General features: G+C 36.9%; 1 protein-coding gene across 4 annotated transcripts in view; it reads left to right on the forward strand.

The window, feature by feature from the left end:
• Positions 1–17140, forward strand: part of grh (grainy head) — a 96790-nt gene that overhangs the window by 22888 nt on the left and 56762 nt on the right. Inside the window, exon 1 of one of the 4 annotated variants that reach the window (XM_076116335.1) lies at positions 12365–12640. The exons of the other annotated variants lie outside the window; for them this stretch is intronic. The gene's annotated coding sequence lies outside the window, so the exon portion shown is untranslated. Of the gene's footprint in view, positions 1–12364; positions 12641–17140 lie in introns of those variants that run through there. 4 annotated transcript variants of the gene reach the window in all.

The raw sequence follows: 17140 nt of genomic DNA on the forward strand, positions 1-17140 counted from the left end.
ACTCAAGTTTGTATTTTATTTAGTTCTTATACAAGTTTAGATACCGATTAACTACGCTAAGAGTTGTTCACTATTAATAGATTGCACAGGAAACCCTATAATTGATGTCTATTATAATTTTATAAGGTAGTGCGGAGTCAGTGTAGGTATTACCTACATATTTAATGGTGCCGATAAAAGACGCCAGAGATAGAAGTAAATTGAAAATGCACAAATAAATGCGCCTATCGAACTAAACCATGCTTTACGTTTCTTAGCAGTTATCATATCCATCGCGTTATTGACCTTAATCTTTACAATTTATGGTCATTCAGTACACACTACCATAAACGTTTTATTGACAGTCGTTATTTGAACCCGTGGATAAGACGATTTTATGCGATTTGTGGTTCGTATTTTATCCGCTCCGATGACATGAAGACAGAGGTACGAGTAGATACATGCACTACATTCGGATGCAATGTAAAAAGCTCGTCACCATAACATCCGAGCTTTTATAACTGACAAACTTACATAACACCACAATTTAATTTATTGACTGTTAAAGTTGCATTTCTTATTGACGTAATTTATAATAAAAAGGCCAGAGCACAGTTCTGCATGCATCAGAAGCGAAATGTGGAAATAACCTTAACGTAAATAATATATTATGTATGTTTACAACAAAGGACAGTATTACCAATCTGTTACGTTTACCTACAATAATTCTTATTGCTAAAGCTATAATAATATACTCTGTGCAGATAACGAAGTGTTTTCTGATATTTCGGCGATCAACTCCAAAGTAAACGCTGCTTTAAAAATAATGCGACGGTTGTTTTAGTGCTTTTTGCGTTATTGCCGATATTTTAAATTCCAAAAGAGAATATCACGTTTCAAGTGTTGCGTTCAATATTTATACATTTATATCGATCGTGGCATTTCCTTATCGAATAAAGAGAATGTTACGTATATTTTGTAGAGACGCAGTACTGTTTATAGGGAATGCAATAAATGTATTGGTATGTGGATGTGAATCTCTGTGTAGTGGTCAAAGTAAGGACGACGCAACTGTAATAATACATCGGTGAGATCGCCAGTACAGTCACGTTTCCATTGTTCGTGGGCGGCAGATAAAAAGTTCACCGAGAACTAATAATTAGTTTCAGGATCGAGAGTGAGCTCCAAACAAGAAGCCTAATTAGCACTCATAAAATAACTCCAGAGGGCAAATCGAATTATACAGAACTGCTTCACAACATTCTTGATTAATTGCGTATGGTATGATGGAAATAATGTTGAGGGGGTTATTTTTATGATAGGCGGACATAATCCACATCTAACTATATTTACATTTGTATTAAAATATGAATGCAAGGAGATCTCTGTAGTCATATTTTAATACAAATGTACATGTAATGTAACCAATTTTAGCAATCTCTTATACGTCATATGTGAGTAAGTGTGTATTGCTAAGTATAGTCAATATTGCACTCAGTGGTTGACAATGGATAGTAAAATGTCTATCGTTACGTTTCAGTTTTAGTATAGTTTCGGTATCATTCTTCTACGACGATCATATGTACATAATATATCAGCCTAGCCTTTCTTCCAACGTTGGAGTCGGCTTCCAGTCTTACCGGATGCAGCTGAATACTAGTGTTATACATGGAGTGACTGCCTGTCGGACCTCCACAACCCAGTTACTTGGGTGATAACACGATACCCTTCGGTAAGACTGGTTGTCAGACTTTCAAGCTTCTGACTACTGTTAAAAACTGTCAAAGATCTTTGCTTGTGCCGTGTGCTCGTGCCTTCCAAAACACGGAGGAACTCGATACGTATAAAATGGTCACCCATCCACAGAATAACCTCGGCAAGCGTAGGTTAACCTCAGATATCGGTCAGCGCGGCTGTTGTTTACAGAGCCACGAGCTCTTTTACGATGACTGCCATTACTAATTCGTTTGTATTTGCATAAACTCTTGCAACTTCATTGAAAGAAATCAAACGAAAACTTCTGATTTCCCTTTAGTTCTTTACGATTGTCAGATCTCAACTACACAATAAGTTTCGTTATTCAAATGTATACCGTACATAAAAAAATCCTTACACACTCTGGCTTGCTACTAAATATTTGGTACGTAGTTTATGTTAGTGGTTACTCGAAAGAGGCATTAACTCGTAGGCATGTAAGTCGATAACTATCAGTCCTACACACGACTTTGGCTCCAATTGTATGACATTGTGGGAGGTGCCATTTGTAATGTCGAGCAAAGTGCATGCGCGGGCGCATGTCGCGTATCAAGCAGATCGCTGTAGCGATAGGTCACAGCGAGCACGCGAGTGTCGCTCGTCTATGGCGTTTCGCCCGGTCCCCGTTCCGCCCTTCGCGCTAATTTACTCTGAGCATAAATCTTTGAAGATCGAGTGCTGTGTCTTGTCGCCATTCGTCACTGTTGTTCAACCGCAGACTGAAAAACGAACGTGATTCGGTTATTACAAAGCACTAAACGAACCACTTAGACGGCTCATTAAATTAATTTATTCCATTCGATAGTGATTCGATACGATTGCAAGTTTGCTGTTGGACGATGTTTGATTAATGCGTTTCGTGTTGTCGAGAGATTTTCGAGCAAACGGTTTGTTTTGTTCATTATGCTGAAAACATGCTATTATACATAAGTTCTGAGCAAAATAGAAATCTTAAGTTTCGATGATCGGTGTAGTACAGCCTGCCAGGAATAATTGCGTGACTAAATTCCGAGACGTAGGTTCTGTATCAGACTCGCAATTCATTCACGTCGACGCGGCTCTGTAATTAATGAGACAATATATTAGAAACGAATTCGTTTTGGATCGATAACTAATGTTTAATATATCTTGAAGTTTTCTTAACATTGTAGGCAATGAGTGAATTAAACGACACTATAACTTATTGCATTGGCACCTTTAATGAACAATTTTAATAATAAACGTAGAGAAACTGATACAACATAGTATTTGTACATAATGAATACGTTCACCTGGGAGCCGATAACATATTATTTGGATTTTGATTGGATTCATCGATTAAATAAAAGTTTATTCGTCATCTCTGACAGTTATGGCTTTTATTTGCTCGCTGTCTAATCGATCTAGCTGATCTGTTATGTTAATTTGCTTCAAAATAATTTGACCACTGACTTAAAAATCATAAAACATCAACAAAATCATCGTTCAATATTTATGACAACGTTTTGAGAGCTTCATCATTAGTCGTGCTACCAATTCGTTGATATATTTAAAATATATTCTAGTTTAATTAATAAGATACTAACAAATGTGATTTTTACCGTTTTGACAAGTGTTACTTTATCAAAGCTTCGAAGTAACAAACATGTCGGATTGTAATTTACAGTCAGCAGTTGAGCACTAACTAAAACGTGTGGTTTCCGTGAGCAGTGCGCTGCGGTGGTGTTCATGATAAGCGGCTTGACCGTGCGGCGACGGGTCACTATAAATATTGCGGTGTTGAGTCCCGTTTAAATTCTGTATTGATTGGACATGCACCTCATTAATACTTGCGTGCTTACTGAACGCATCTTACATATCTCTACTACATTTTACAAGATCTACACCTTGACAGACTTATTTGTCTATCAAATAGTAAATTTTAAATCATAATAGTTTTGGATTTGTAAGGTAAAGTAATATCGATGCTAATTATGGTACAGTATAATACCTACGATTCAAATTACTTCTCCAGAAGTTTTATCACTCTCTCACGATCGGACTTTTCTAACGGCCATCACAATTTTTTTAATTAGCTTCCAAAATAGAGCCCTCATAAATTTTATAGCAACATGGAGGTGTAATGTAGAGTCGGCGGGCCCGCTGCGTGCGCCCGACTCGCCGCCGGCGTTCATTTGGGTATCACAGTTTTACGATAGCGTTTATGATTGATTAATCAGTGAGCCTAAAGTTGATCGCTTCCGCACTTATTCTTCTGATTGCAAAACATTTTATATATCGTCTACGTCTCCAAGTGACTGTAATTTGTCTGTTTACGAGCGTCATGATAAAATGACTAAGTATATTGACATCGAGGAATTAAAACTGTCGTATTATCAGAATGTTATATTCTGATTTGATAGAGTCGACAATCAATGTAATCGTGTTCGCAGAGGGCGGGAGCTTTGTGCTCAGACTTGTTAAGCTTAAATTAGGCCACGCGCTATTGTTCTGCTATTGTGTCTCATAAACGGCAAATCAAGTTTAACGTTATGTAAGATTAATGGCTAATATTTACGCCGTATTTGTTAAGTTTGAAATTATCTTAAAGATCAATATCTATTGAACTACTTTTTAAATTCATATCTAATGTGGAATGATTCAGATTATTTGCGACTATTACATATTTTGCTTTCATAATACATTTGTCATGCGAGGAAGTAAGTCATAAATAATTGAGTTCAAACATAGCTCTCGAGATAAACATCTGGTCCATAGAATATCTACGAGCAGATATTAATACTCGTGCGCTGTGCTTTCGAATGAGTGACGGCTACTGAAGAATATGCTCGGAGTAGATAACGATGCCTAACTCGCCGCACTCGACTAGATACAGATCCTGCGTCAGCTTTCGAGAACACTCGGACTTACCAAACTATAACGAGATAGGTTAGTGAAATGCTAACACTAAAAAGTTGTTAAAGCGACAAGTCTCGTCAGTTAAATATAATGTCTTGTGTAAGAAAACTTAGATGTCCGATAAGCGGTAAATGTTAGGCATCTTGAGATGTACTCTCCACAATTTTCTTTGACCTGCGTATGATATCTTCTGAGGACAAAAATGATACAGTAGAGAATACGCTGATATCACTCGGGCATCTGACCGTATAATATTGCAATAGCCATTACGGACACACCGTAGCATCTTCAAAGTGCTCGTAAACGCGCTACACGGCTACTAGAAATGTAATTTAGCGGTACTGAGAAACAAACGATAGCTATCTTCAGATGAATGAAGCAGTGTTAGTGCACCGTCACACTTTTTTTACTGGTTAAGGTGTTCTGGAAACTTATCTCTCAATCACATGCCGTAACTGTATGTTATAAACTTATTTTTCAGATCTGCCCGCCTTGTTCTCGCTCCATAAAACTTTCGCAACTTGTAACACATACGACTCATGCGCAATGCGCAGCCCGGCTACCACTACTAGGTGTAAAAGTGTATAAATTTATTATTATTACCTTGTTGTTCGTTATACGACCTGCGACGTAATCGTCACGTTACTACATGATTTTCCTTCGTTCACACCCTTATACGAGTACATAGCCTTTATAGTTTATTATGTCTAAAGTATATATAATATACTCAAAATGCAAAACTCTGAACTTGTATATTAAGTATTTATGTACAGGAGTTTTTTTGCAATATCGATTTTACTGTATAATTATAGGCATTCATATTCGTAACTTCCTTACAGTTTTAGCGCTTTACCATGTCTTTGTGTAGGTATATGTCTGTTCATATTTTGTTGTGTAAAACAAAGCGGCGCTAGATGTATTGTAAAAAACAATAATGTGTTAAACAAATATTTCGATCGCCAACAACAACGCACGAGAGACAAAAACTAGCGATACTTTAATTTTATTTTAATTGGTTCGGGCGAGAGTGACATTCGAGGCTGTCAGATTTAAGTCGTGTTCAAGGTGATAGTCTCTCTCGCGTCGAACTAAAATGGCGACCGGGTTGGCATTTAAATGCCATGCATTTTTAAATTCATTCGACGTACGCAATTAACAATTCGACTTCGATTACTTTGTCATAAACGTGCGCGTGTTTATCGACGTCGCCCGTTAGGAAGCTGTTTAAGAATTCATGACACTATTAGTGCGGAAATTAACTTTATGATTTCTGAGAATATCGAAAACATTAGCAACAGAGTTTACGAGAGAGATATTAGTCTTTTACATTCTTTGTATACGCCTCATGCACTTACGTACAACTACACGAGTCTAATAAAATAGGATCAACACAACATTTATGTTCAGTTGAAATTCTCGCCTACAAATTACTTTGCTTTACACTTTATTAATCTTTGTCGAATCGATAGTATATGAGTTGAACTCGCGTTAATTATGATTATTACGAGTGATCTAGAGCTTGTTCAAGTGTCTGTACCTAACTAAATGCGCTTTGATATTGTCATTTTGTTATGAATTTTGAAATACGATCAACCTGAGCATTCGTTTTATAGCTCTAGTCACGAAATCTTGTTTGGTCTACACAATCCATGTTTAAATTCTATTAAAATAGTTTTGAAGTAAATATTAAAAATAAAGATAACATGACTGAATTTTAATTATGGTTTTTAATTCAGTTTTGTTCAAACATTTCAGTAAAATTATTTTGAGAACTGAACTACGAGTATGTTAGATATTAGACCAATGAGTGAAGTTCCAATCAAACAGCGGTTATGAAATTGTAAAAGAGCTAGAAACATTAACTACCTAGTTTTACATCGATGTTCATTTATAGAAACAGTTAATTTTATGATTATTTTATCCTTTGCGTTTATGTATAAATAATATACGCGTGCAGTATCTCGAATACTTATGAGTGATCAAGAAGTAATGAATAACAACCTAATTAACTTTAATGGTACGGTGCTGTGCGTACTAGTTACTTCTTTATATTTGTAGCTTGTGTAGTTGCGGACAACTACGCGTATTAAGATAATTCTGTTATTAATGCTTGATCCATGTCATTGAAACTCTCCTAAAGGTCGACAAAGAGCTGTTCCAGAACAAACCTTTGTTTATTTGTTTCCACATTTTCTTTAGCTTTTTGTATGTTGTTATGTTGTACGACATAATTGCCAATTGTACTGGTCAGCTTTAAGTCTCTTTACTCATTCGATTTTTTGATGTAGAGCGTTATGATTTTGCCACAAACGTAGAGCGATTAATAGAAATAATAAATACGGGTAAAATGGAAATAAAGCCAGTTAAAGACAATCAGGTGAATGTTGCTTCGTATTTTACGTGACAATATTTTCAGAATAACTTAATGCTTGGTTTTGAGTTACCTATTTATGATTTAAGCATAATAAAAATAATGGTAAAATGCATACAAGTTTAACGTGAATAACATATTAAGGGAGGTACGAATGCATTTTTACGACGACGCTGCGATAATTATGCTAAGTCTGTTTATCATCTGTGTCTGAGTCACTGCTTCGTTTCCTTTTATAGTAAACGCAATTTATTTAGTATTTTACAAATTCGAATGGCGCCGAACAGTCGACATTAATAGTACTAACATATTACATTGACATAGTCCATTTATTAGTGAGCGCTTACACACGGTTATAAGTAGACACTCGACGCAATTGAACACCGCGGGAGGATGAGTGCGAGTGCCGCGACACATCCCGTCTCTGTCCACAATCAATTATCCACAATCCATAATCACGAACAATTAATTTTTTCTCGACGCAGTTAATAGGAGTGCGCTTTCGTCGGTTATTTTCTCGATAAGGGTCAAATTGATCCGCCCGCGGCCTATGTGAACAAAACAAGCAATTTACGGCACTCGATACATTACGGTTTTTATTATTATTCTACTCTGTTGCTTATCTTGTTACAGCGGGTTTCTCTCGGTAATAACAGTGCGCGTCTTACACTGTCCGCTTATATTAGTATACCTGTAGGAATGTAAAGTTGATCAGGCTCAGCCATGCTAATGCTAATCCTACAGAAACTTATTCATTTTCTAACATTATTTCACTTCAAAATTATCTGAACAATCCACGAGGTGTGACCGTTTGACCTGTTAGTAAAGTTACCGAAGAATACATAGATCGTCACGTGTATGTGGAAGTATACAAAGGGGTCCTTTTTGATAAATCGTTGAAAAGAAACAAAGGGCGCATAAATTTATCGTCGACCGGTGGCTTATCATGATCACGTCGACTTTCTCCGAGTGTCGATACACCGGCGTATAGCAGCATCACACACGCGCGCCCCGCCCTGCGCCGCCGCCGCCCGTCGCGCCCGCGCTGTGCCCGCGCCCGGTGCATCAGGCCACAGAAAGCTACATTGATCATGGGTTACCTAAACTTACAACCCACTAGTTGTTGGTACTTACATCTAATAGAACCCCACTATTAATAAAATTGCTTCAATCGCTTACTATATTTAACCTACTCTTGTCATAACTTCTCTATCACGTTTTGCATTTACAAAGTTGTTTATGACCAATAACGAATATTCAACTCTATTAATTTTCAAACCTTATAGAATGTATAAATAATTTAATACCTACTTGTTGACTTAATTTTCGGAATAGTTCTCATGGACTAAAGCTTTAGCATTATTTTAATGAAATATTAGTCAAGGCTTAGTTTTAATTATTATTGTTTTTTCGCTAATAGTTCTCGGCCGATTGTCGAAAACGGTGAAACATGTGAATGTAGTACGTATTCTAATGAAATGATAAGTATGTTCAGGACTTTCGAGTCATTTGATACAGAATGCTTTTAATTTACATAATAATATGCAAAAAATACTAGCAGACTTAAAATTTCAATCAAAAGTATCTTCAAAAGCATTTCATAAAATAATATCTACCTGCGCATTCAGCTTTGAATGTGACCGTTTGTTGAAATCGGAGGGGTGTCGCTGACCAAAGTACTGTCTTTCAAACAAATCCATTGAAAGCGAAAAGGGTTGTTTTTTCAACGTGGAGACAATGTGTAAACAAAACATTCGATGACCACCGATGACCGGTACCCACGAGTGACCAGTGTGGGAAGGAACGTTTATTACTTTGTGAAAGCTTGACCCTTCCTTTGTGTCATCTATTATAGATGAAGTTTCACAGTGCAAAAGCAAAGGGTCATTTCAAAGAAAGGATATTCAGTACCTACTATGATTGTTTATTTTTTGCACGGCTTAAAACGGTTAGTTGAATTAATAAGAAAGATAAAAAAGAATCAGTTGTTGTACGAACTTCCCATGCATGTATTTTTCCACCTATAATTACGTGAACTCGGCATGGACTCCTCGAGATATTTTCGTGCGCACGACGCGACGTGAAGGGCTTGCACAAGAACTGTTCAGGCGTTTCGGAGAACACCAATGTGATAAATCGGACCCTCCAATTATTATTGCATTCGGTACGCGAAAGTGCTCACTATACTTATGGCGATTATTGACCAAAATCGGCGCTTGTTCTCGTTATGCCAATCACATGCTTGATGTGTCCGGAGCGTTCGTGGATCTACTTTAATTATTATAAGTAGCCAAAACATATATTATATTATGAGTTGCGAATAGTTAATTACACTCATATATTAACACAACATCACGCTTTTATTTCCCTGGAGGCACACCCACATTCCGCTTGTTAATTTTTTAATTAAAACAAATGCCTCATGTAATATTTGAAAGTGTTTTTTTTTCTTGGATGAAAACGAAATCATATGTAAGTAGTTATTGTTTAAGTAGACTAAAAGGAAGGACATAAGCTTTTTACATAAAATACTATTATGATTGTAAAATACCTAAAGACTAGTTTGATTAGGTTCCAACAGTATTCTGGAAATCTAATAATACCAATACATTGATTGATAGTTTTAAAACGAATTGGATTTTTGCTGTTAGCTAACAACAATTCAAACGAATTCTGTTGTACCAAAAGTTCTAGTTAGACACAAGAAATAGTTAAACCAATTGAGATTTTTATTCCGAAATGGACTTTTACTATTATTCATAAAGCGTTTGTCTCATAAGATCCTCGTGTTATTATTATTCTTAGTCGTCATGTAAGTGGCCCGGAGCTCTACATACTTTTTCATCATCATCAGCGAATGAGCTTGTCAAATTCTAATTAAAGTATTCATTACGTTAAATACCTCATTTGTCTCAGTTCTAAGTTACGTACCTATTACGAATACTCGTTATGGATTAGATAACAGCAATTATTTCAATATTCTATTCGCAACAACTAATGACATTTTATTTTTAGTAAGCATACTTAAAGAATAAATATACGTTATGTAAATAATGGTTTATCGCATAATGATCGGAATCAATATAAAATCTATTAAGAATCATATCGGGCGTCCCATTAGCGATCTGCTTGACTAGTTAGTGTTATTTGGCTACTTAAAAAACGAACATGACACATTATCTAAGGCAATCCATCTCGATCGAGTGTGCTTCTCTAATTCTACAGGTCGCCGCGTGTGAGTGGGCGCGCCCGAGGTACCGCGAGCCGCGCGACGTCTGCGGTTGACCGGTATACGTACGACGTACTCATAAATATAAGGCATAATTTTGTAATTATGTAAAACGGTAAAAAACCAAGTCTAAATCGCTTGCTATCTGTAACGCAATATAAATTAATGGCCGTTATAATAAAATTCGTAGACGGCAAATGTTTAAAGCGTTTTCGGTTCTAATCAATCGATGTAAGTGTTCTACTTTTATCATTTAATTAAAATTAGACTATATAATATTTGACTCGTTAGAAGAAATTATATTTCTCGATAGAGCAGCTGTTTTACTGCTGAAGACACTTATCACATGTATTAGTTACTAAGTAGGAACGTAAAATGTATTATGATGAGATAAATCATTAATCATATTTTATATGTATTATTAACATTCATAAAGCAGTCTAGTCTTCCACACTTAACACGACACGAGACCGTGATTGCTTTTATTTTACTGCATTCTTACTGTTTATATTCATGATCAATAAAATTCGAGGTTTTATATTGAATCGCGAAAATGTATCCATATGAGTGAAGCCGGAAGGAGACAATCCAAAAAACCAAGGACTTGGCGGTTTGTAAGCGGCGGACGATAAGTGTAGATCTTTTATTGTTTTGTTATGATAATGTCGGGTGGCTGTTGGTTGCCGTGACTGACGACGTGGATTAGGTATTCTGAGATGTAGCGACTGGTAACAGCGGCGATATGCTGTGATTAAAGCGGAGATGGCGCAGAGGAGCGGAGGCGCGGTGTAAGCTCGGGGCTCGGCGCGGGACTTCCGCGTCGAGAGCCGAGACCCTCGCCGCCGCTCGGCTTCACTCAAATTTGACTTCTAATTACTTGGCCACTGCCGACATTTTATGTTTCCTTAGGCCATAACTTTAATTAATTCTTACATCGCATGAGCTTTTCTCACGCTGTATTATCCTAATTAAATTGTAGTGTTAAGGTTCCTTCTATTCAATTATATCTATTAATTATAATTTGATTTGGTACGTTGATCTTCACTGACGTCACTTTTTGTTTTACCTCCAAATTTGTTTTAATTCTGAAGTAATTTTATATGACGGCAATAAAATGACATGACGTAAAGTTATGTTTTTGTCAACAACGTTGATAAATTGTTTTCTAGGCGCCAGGTTGGCATTGATTTAAGAACTATCAACAATTGCTATGCTATGATCACAGTAGGGCAGTAAAATACTGTAAGTTCTACTAACTTAGAACACTCACAGCAGGAGCTCTTGTTATTGTAAATTGGTAGGGTTTCAAAATAAGGTCACATTAAACAATATTATTATTATGTTAATTTGCGATAAATTTCGACTTGAAACCACGTAGTTTTGGTAATAAGAAGATGCCAAAATTAGTTAGAGGAGGATTATCAAATTTGTTTAATTTCTTCTTGAGAGATTGTATTACAATCAATTCAATGCAGCAGATCTTACAGATTTGTTTAGGACTTATATATAGTTAATAATAAACCATATTGTAATTGGAAACGATCGGCGAAATAGTGACCCAACTCATTTGGGTTGAGCTTTCATAGACTGATTAAATGTAAACGTATTTAGGATAATGTGAACATATTACTTATCACATATCATGATTATACATCATTGAATTGGCTTTCAAATACCATAAACACTATAAAAAAGAAAGCCTTTGCGTCACAAGTACTCTAAGTAGTCTTATATCCACTGTCATTTTATTTATTGACCTCGATCCGAGTCTTCGAAGATATCGATCTCAGAGCTCGTTGAACTCTAATCTATGAACATTTGACTAAAGCTTAAGATAAAGTATGACATACAGTAAACATTGTTAACATCAATTTATATTTGAATATCCCTTATGTAGATTGCTTTATGAAATTTTATAGTTCTGCGTATAGACACGTCCTGTGAATAATATGATATGTCTTTGAATTTATTAAAACGTTTAAGACATAACAAATAAAGGATGGCACAAAAGCTTCATGTGCTTAACAATCGGCAACCCTTTATGTTTGAACAAAGAGGAAGAGCTGCGATGTCACCCTTCTCCGAGCGGGTCGAGTGAGCGTTGGGCGGCGTGTGTGTGTGTGGGGCGAGCGGCCGGCGACGCAGCAGTAGCGAGCGACGCCGCACCCGGACCGCACCACCGACGACCGCGCACTGAGCCGCCAGCCGCTCGCTCCACTCCGCGATACCTTGCGAACCTGTTCAAATCGAACCCCAGCCGACGCACCGTGGGGCAGGGTGGACCGGACACTGTATTGTGCACAAGTGACCCCTATTGGACAGCGTGACGACTGACCGGTACCTGACCGCGTCATGCAAAACGCCCTCGGACGTTGATGCGGGGTTGCCCAGCTGCCCCCTCTGCGACCAGTTCTCGACTTGTTCCACAGGTATTTTCGATTATTCGTGACCTGTTCTTCTTGACCATTGCTCAAACAACGTATTGAATCATAATGATAACATCGTGAGCCGTAACGCACTGATATCTGATAACAGAACTAATTTATAATTACCGCTTATTTGACAGCATCAGACGTAACCCGCTACTGAGTGTGTAACTTGTTATTAATTGTTCGCTAATATTGTAATGTGATATTGTTGCTCGGTTCATTAGTTTGCCATTTAGTGTTTTGAAAAAATAATGGTCAGCGAAGTACATGCTATTTATATGATGTAGATAATAAACGTTTTTATGTTTTGTTAGACAATTTATCTTTTAATTACTGATTAATTTACAGACATACAATTAGTTGTCGCAGTGTATTGTAATGCCCGAGGTCTATTAAAATATTGAAGTACAAATAATAGTCAGTAAACATATCAGCACGAATACTTATAGTTTAAAGAATCGGTTATTTTTTATCGAGTTATGAGGTTCTTATAAGATTTTTTTTTTCACAATTAAAGATGTTAATAGTAAACTTAAACAGGTGTATTTTACCGTTACATATGACAAATAATGACATCTATTGACAAAAAATTGTATTGACACCGATCTTAACAAAGAATGAGTAATGATTTTAACGGAATTATTGAAAAATATACTTTATTTTGATTGAGTTTTATAAGTTTTACTTGACATGACTTATGAGTAGAGACAGTACAGTATTCAAACTATACGTATCTTAAAGATTGAGCTTAATAACAATATAAATAGAATATCGAATTCCTAATAACATCCAATATTTGTGGAAACACAAAGATTTTTCAAAACTCTCTTTATTCGTAGTAGACAATTTCGTAGCGTTTCGCGTAGCATTTCCTTATTCCCGTCGGTAACGAAGCTCATTGTTAAGTACGCACTATTTCACAGTAAATATAATGAAAGGTACCGTTCAAGTCGTGTATTGATTTTGAAGGAAGTGGTCGTTGCCCACAGATTGTTTTTAAAGGCAACAACCTGAGCCGTTGTCGACCTTAACACTTTTTACACCAAAATCAAGTTTGTTTAGCTTAACAAAAGATCGGCTCTTGTGAGGTAGAGTTGTGTACATTTGGCTTTGTGGTTATTATTAGTCTGACTAAGGTAATGGAAGATTTTAGGTTCATGAACGATCACTAGATTTAAATAGTCCTTATGTTTTCTGACAAATTGTATTTATCCGGTCTGTTTTGCCATTTCCTACTTCGCATATATTTTCGTTTCACCTCTCTTGACTATCTATAGGAATACCAACGATGTTGTTATGTATATGTTCGATAAACGTTTCCATGTTATAATGATAACGCATGTTTCGTTGGAAGTAGATAAACACGCGGGTATCAATTTAGTAGTGACGCATTATTTGAAATATATTCAGATTCTCGGTTATAGTACATAATTAGGTGGTAATATGTTGGCAGCACTTCCGCGTCGGGCGGCGGGCGGCGCGCGGCGCGGGCGCAGGCGCGGAGGTAGCGCGCTCGTCAACAGATTTATAGCGAGTTTGACCGTGAGAGCTGAAGCGTAGCCGTTTTTTGCCTAATGCGTTATTTATTAAAATTTGATTATAAAACAACCGAAGTTAATTTTATAAGTTGGAGTCGTGTCAAATGTTGGAATATAATACATAAATACCGTCAACTATTGGGTACTTAATGAATATGTATGTACAATGTTAATATATTTGTTTATTCATAACCGAGAGACCTCAATTTAGCTAATTACGATATCAGATGTGAACGAGGATGAAGGTTGAACGTAAATGTAATTGCTTACGTCTAGGCTTACAGTTTTGCCAATCACATATTTTATGACATTATTAAGTCGGTTACGCGTTGTTTTTAAAAGTTGCTTTTAATTGATATCCTTAAATGTATTCGTATGACAACATTTGAACTCGGCGAAGTGTTGCGCGCCAACTTAATTGAAAGACGTCACGTAATATGTGTAGAGAGACCAAAAGAGCCGCTAAAGAGCCAGATGCCTCGAGTGGTGTCCATGTACCACGACATACATTAGAATAGTATTTTCGAATATCCAATATTGGTTTTGGCGGCGGTCGTTGTGCAAACAATTAATGTTTATTTCTCTAAAAACATCGGCTCGCGACCGCTCACATTTTTGTTTAGATAATAATTGATTTTTTATTTACTCCTTGAGTGTTGCCGCACGAAGACAACGGCAAATAGCGTTAGGCACATTTTCTCACGGAACGCGGATAGGCAGTATCACCGAGCCGTTATACTTTTCTTGCGAAAAGCTGTGAGCGAGTATTGCGTGCGGCGGCGGGCGGCGGCGGCGTGCGGGCCGAGGCGGTGACCGCGCGCCGCTCGTGTGTCACACGTCAGATCAAATACACGAGATAAAACTAAAACTAATGTACACTCAACTCAAAGCTTTTCACAATCACCGGTGAGGGCAATAAATAAAGCTTCGTCGAAGAACGGGAGCAATTAATATGGGCGCGCCCGACTCGCGTGAAAGTAGCAGACGCGGACCACATGTGTGGACCGCGGACGAGACGTGTGCACTTATTTATATTGTAAATATTAAACGTGCGCAAGCGCATGCGACACATACACACGACTATGTACAGTATGTACCTATCACGCATGCATTATGATCGTATGTGTGGGCGGAGCTCAACTATATCTCTACGTTATTAGAATCAAATTGCAATCTTTCTTCATTAACTGCAGTCTCTATTTAATAATTTGTTAGATTGCCACCCTTCAGTGCTTGAGTTTCGCTGAAAAATAAACAATTTTGTATCGATTTGTAAATAACGAGCACAACACATGAAACATAATGTTTGCTAAATACAGTTTTATTACTGTACAATCCAAGCTATGACGCAATCAAGTGACATAAGAATTTGCTTCAATTGCAAAACCCACGATGATAAAATGTCTGCTTATGAAAATATATAACACTGTCATAGTTCGTTAGACACCAGATAGAGATAGTAACTTTATATTTGTATTCAAGAGTACTTGGACTAATCTATTGGAGATTATTCGATTTTTTTAACCAGTATCACTTTAACGGCACAAGCTTTTGTCATTTGGAAAATTCCCATGGAAGAAAATAAGTGGAAGCATAAACTTAGATATGAACATATCATTTATGAGCGCTTTAGATTAAAAACAAAGGTTTTATGTTGATCAGCAACTTAAATTAGTAGGTATACCTGGAAGTTATTACTATGTATACATGAGCCATAAAAACGTGATGGAAATTTAAGTACCCGCTGTACACATTGAATACATTTATCTTTCTAAATTGCGACTAATAAAGAATAAATCATTGACTGGTATCATAATAACAGGCTATGGTGCAGTAAAACATAAACGGCGCATAGGTGTACAATTACTTCCATATCCAATTACTTCGCTGAGCTGATATTCGGCTGACCCACATTTAAAAACATTTTGCGATACTACCTCCTACGCATATGAGCGACATGTCGATATTGGCATATCGGTGATTTCAATATGGCAACGGCCACGGCGGAGCAGAGCCGGGCCCGGCCGCGGCCAGCCGACTGTATGCTAATAAGTGCCGCGGGCGTCGAGCGCGCCAGGCCGCGTCACACCTATGTATGTAACACAGTGTACACATGGTATGCAATTACCATTTTATTAGTTGCTTAGCTGCCTCCACCTCTCTCGACGGAATTTCACTCAAATATGTAGGTGTACTAAACTATGCTTCAATATTTCGGCAAGAACCATACTTTACACACAATCTTAGCTTTTTAAAGAACTTAAATACTTAATTGGACTTTTAAGAACAGTTAAGTTATTATATTCTTGTATACTTATTTTAAAATGTGTAATTTGTTGATGCATTCCACATATATAATTTGCATCTTAGTTGCACGCATTATATTAGCTACAATGATGAAGAAAATAACTTAATAGGTAAATGTAATGTACAAATACATACAAATAGTTATCAGAGAAGTAAAACAATGAAACGGAAAGCAAATATCGATGCAAGAAGATCGGAGTTCAAACAATGTTCAGATGAATATTTATAGATTAGATAAACAACCTGATGCCATCTGTTAGTACGAATATTATCAATCGTAAAATGTGAGACTTATTAACATTGACGAAATTCCATGCCATTTTACAATGATTTTAAAACTGGCCAGATAAACTTACATTGTAAAATTAAATGACAACGTTCATTGTATCCTAACTGGACGTTGTGTTTTTCATGTTTATTTAGCGAGTTCCCGAGAATCCCACGCGCGTTGTGTAAGTTTTTCTAGGTATGACGCGTGAGTGCAGCGCGGAATGCGGGCCACATGACTGCGCTCTCTCGGTCGCATTCAAGGGTAGCCAACGCTCAAAACCTTGTTTATTGGTCTATAGAAAACGTGTCGTACAAAAACTAGATAGATGTTTATATCTTTAATCAATACGCTATCAATGTGGCTCAATAGAACAGTCGAACTAAA

This window comes from Anticarsia gemmatalis, chromosome 1, assembly GCF_050436995.1.
Source record: "Anticarsia gemmatalis isolate Benzon Research Colony breed Stoneville strain chromosome 1, ilAntGemm2 primary, whole genome shotgun sequence".
Lineage (NCBI taxonomy): Eukaryota > Metazoa > Arthropoda > Insecta > Lepidoptera > Erebidae > Anticarsia > Anticarsia gemmatalis.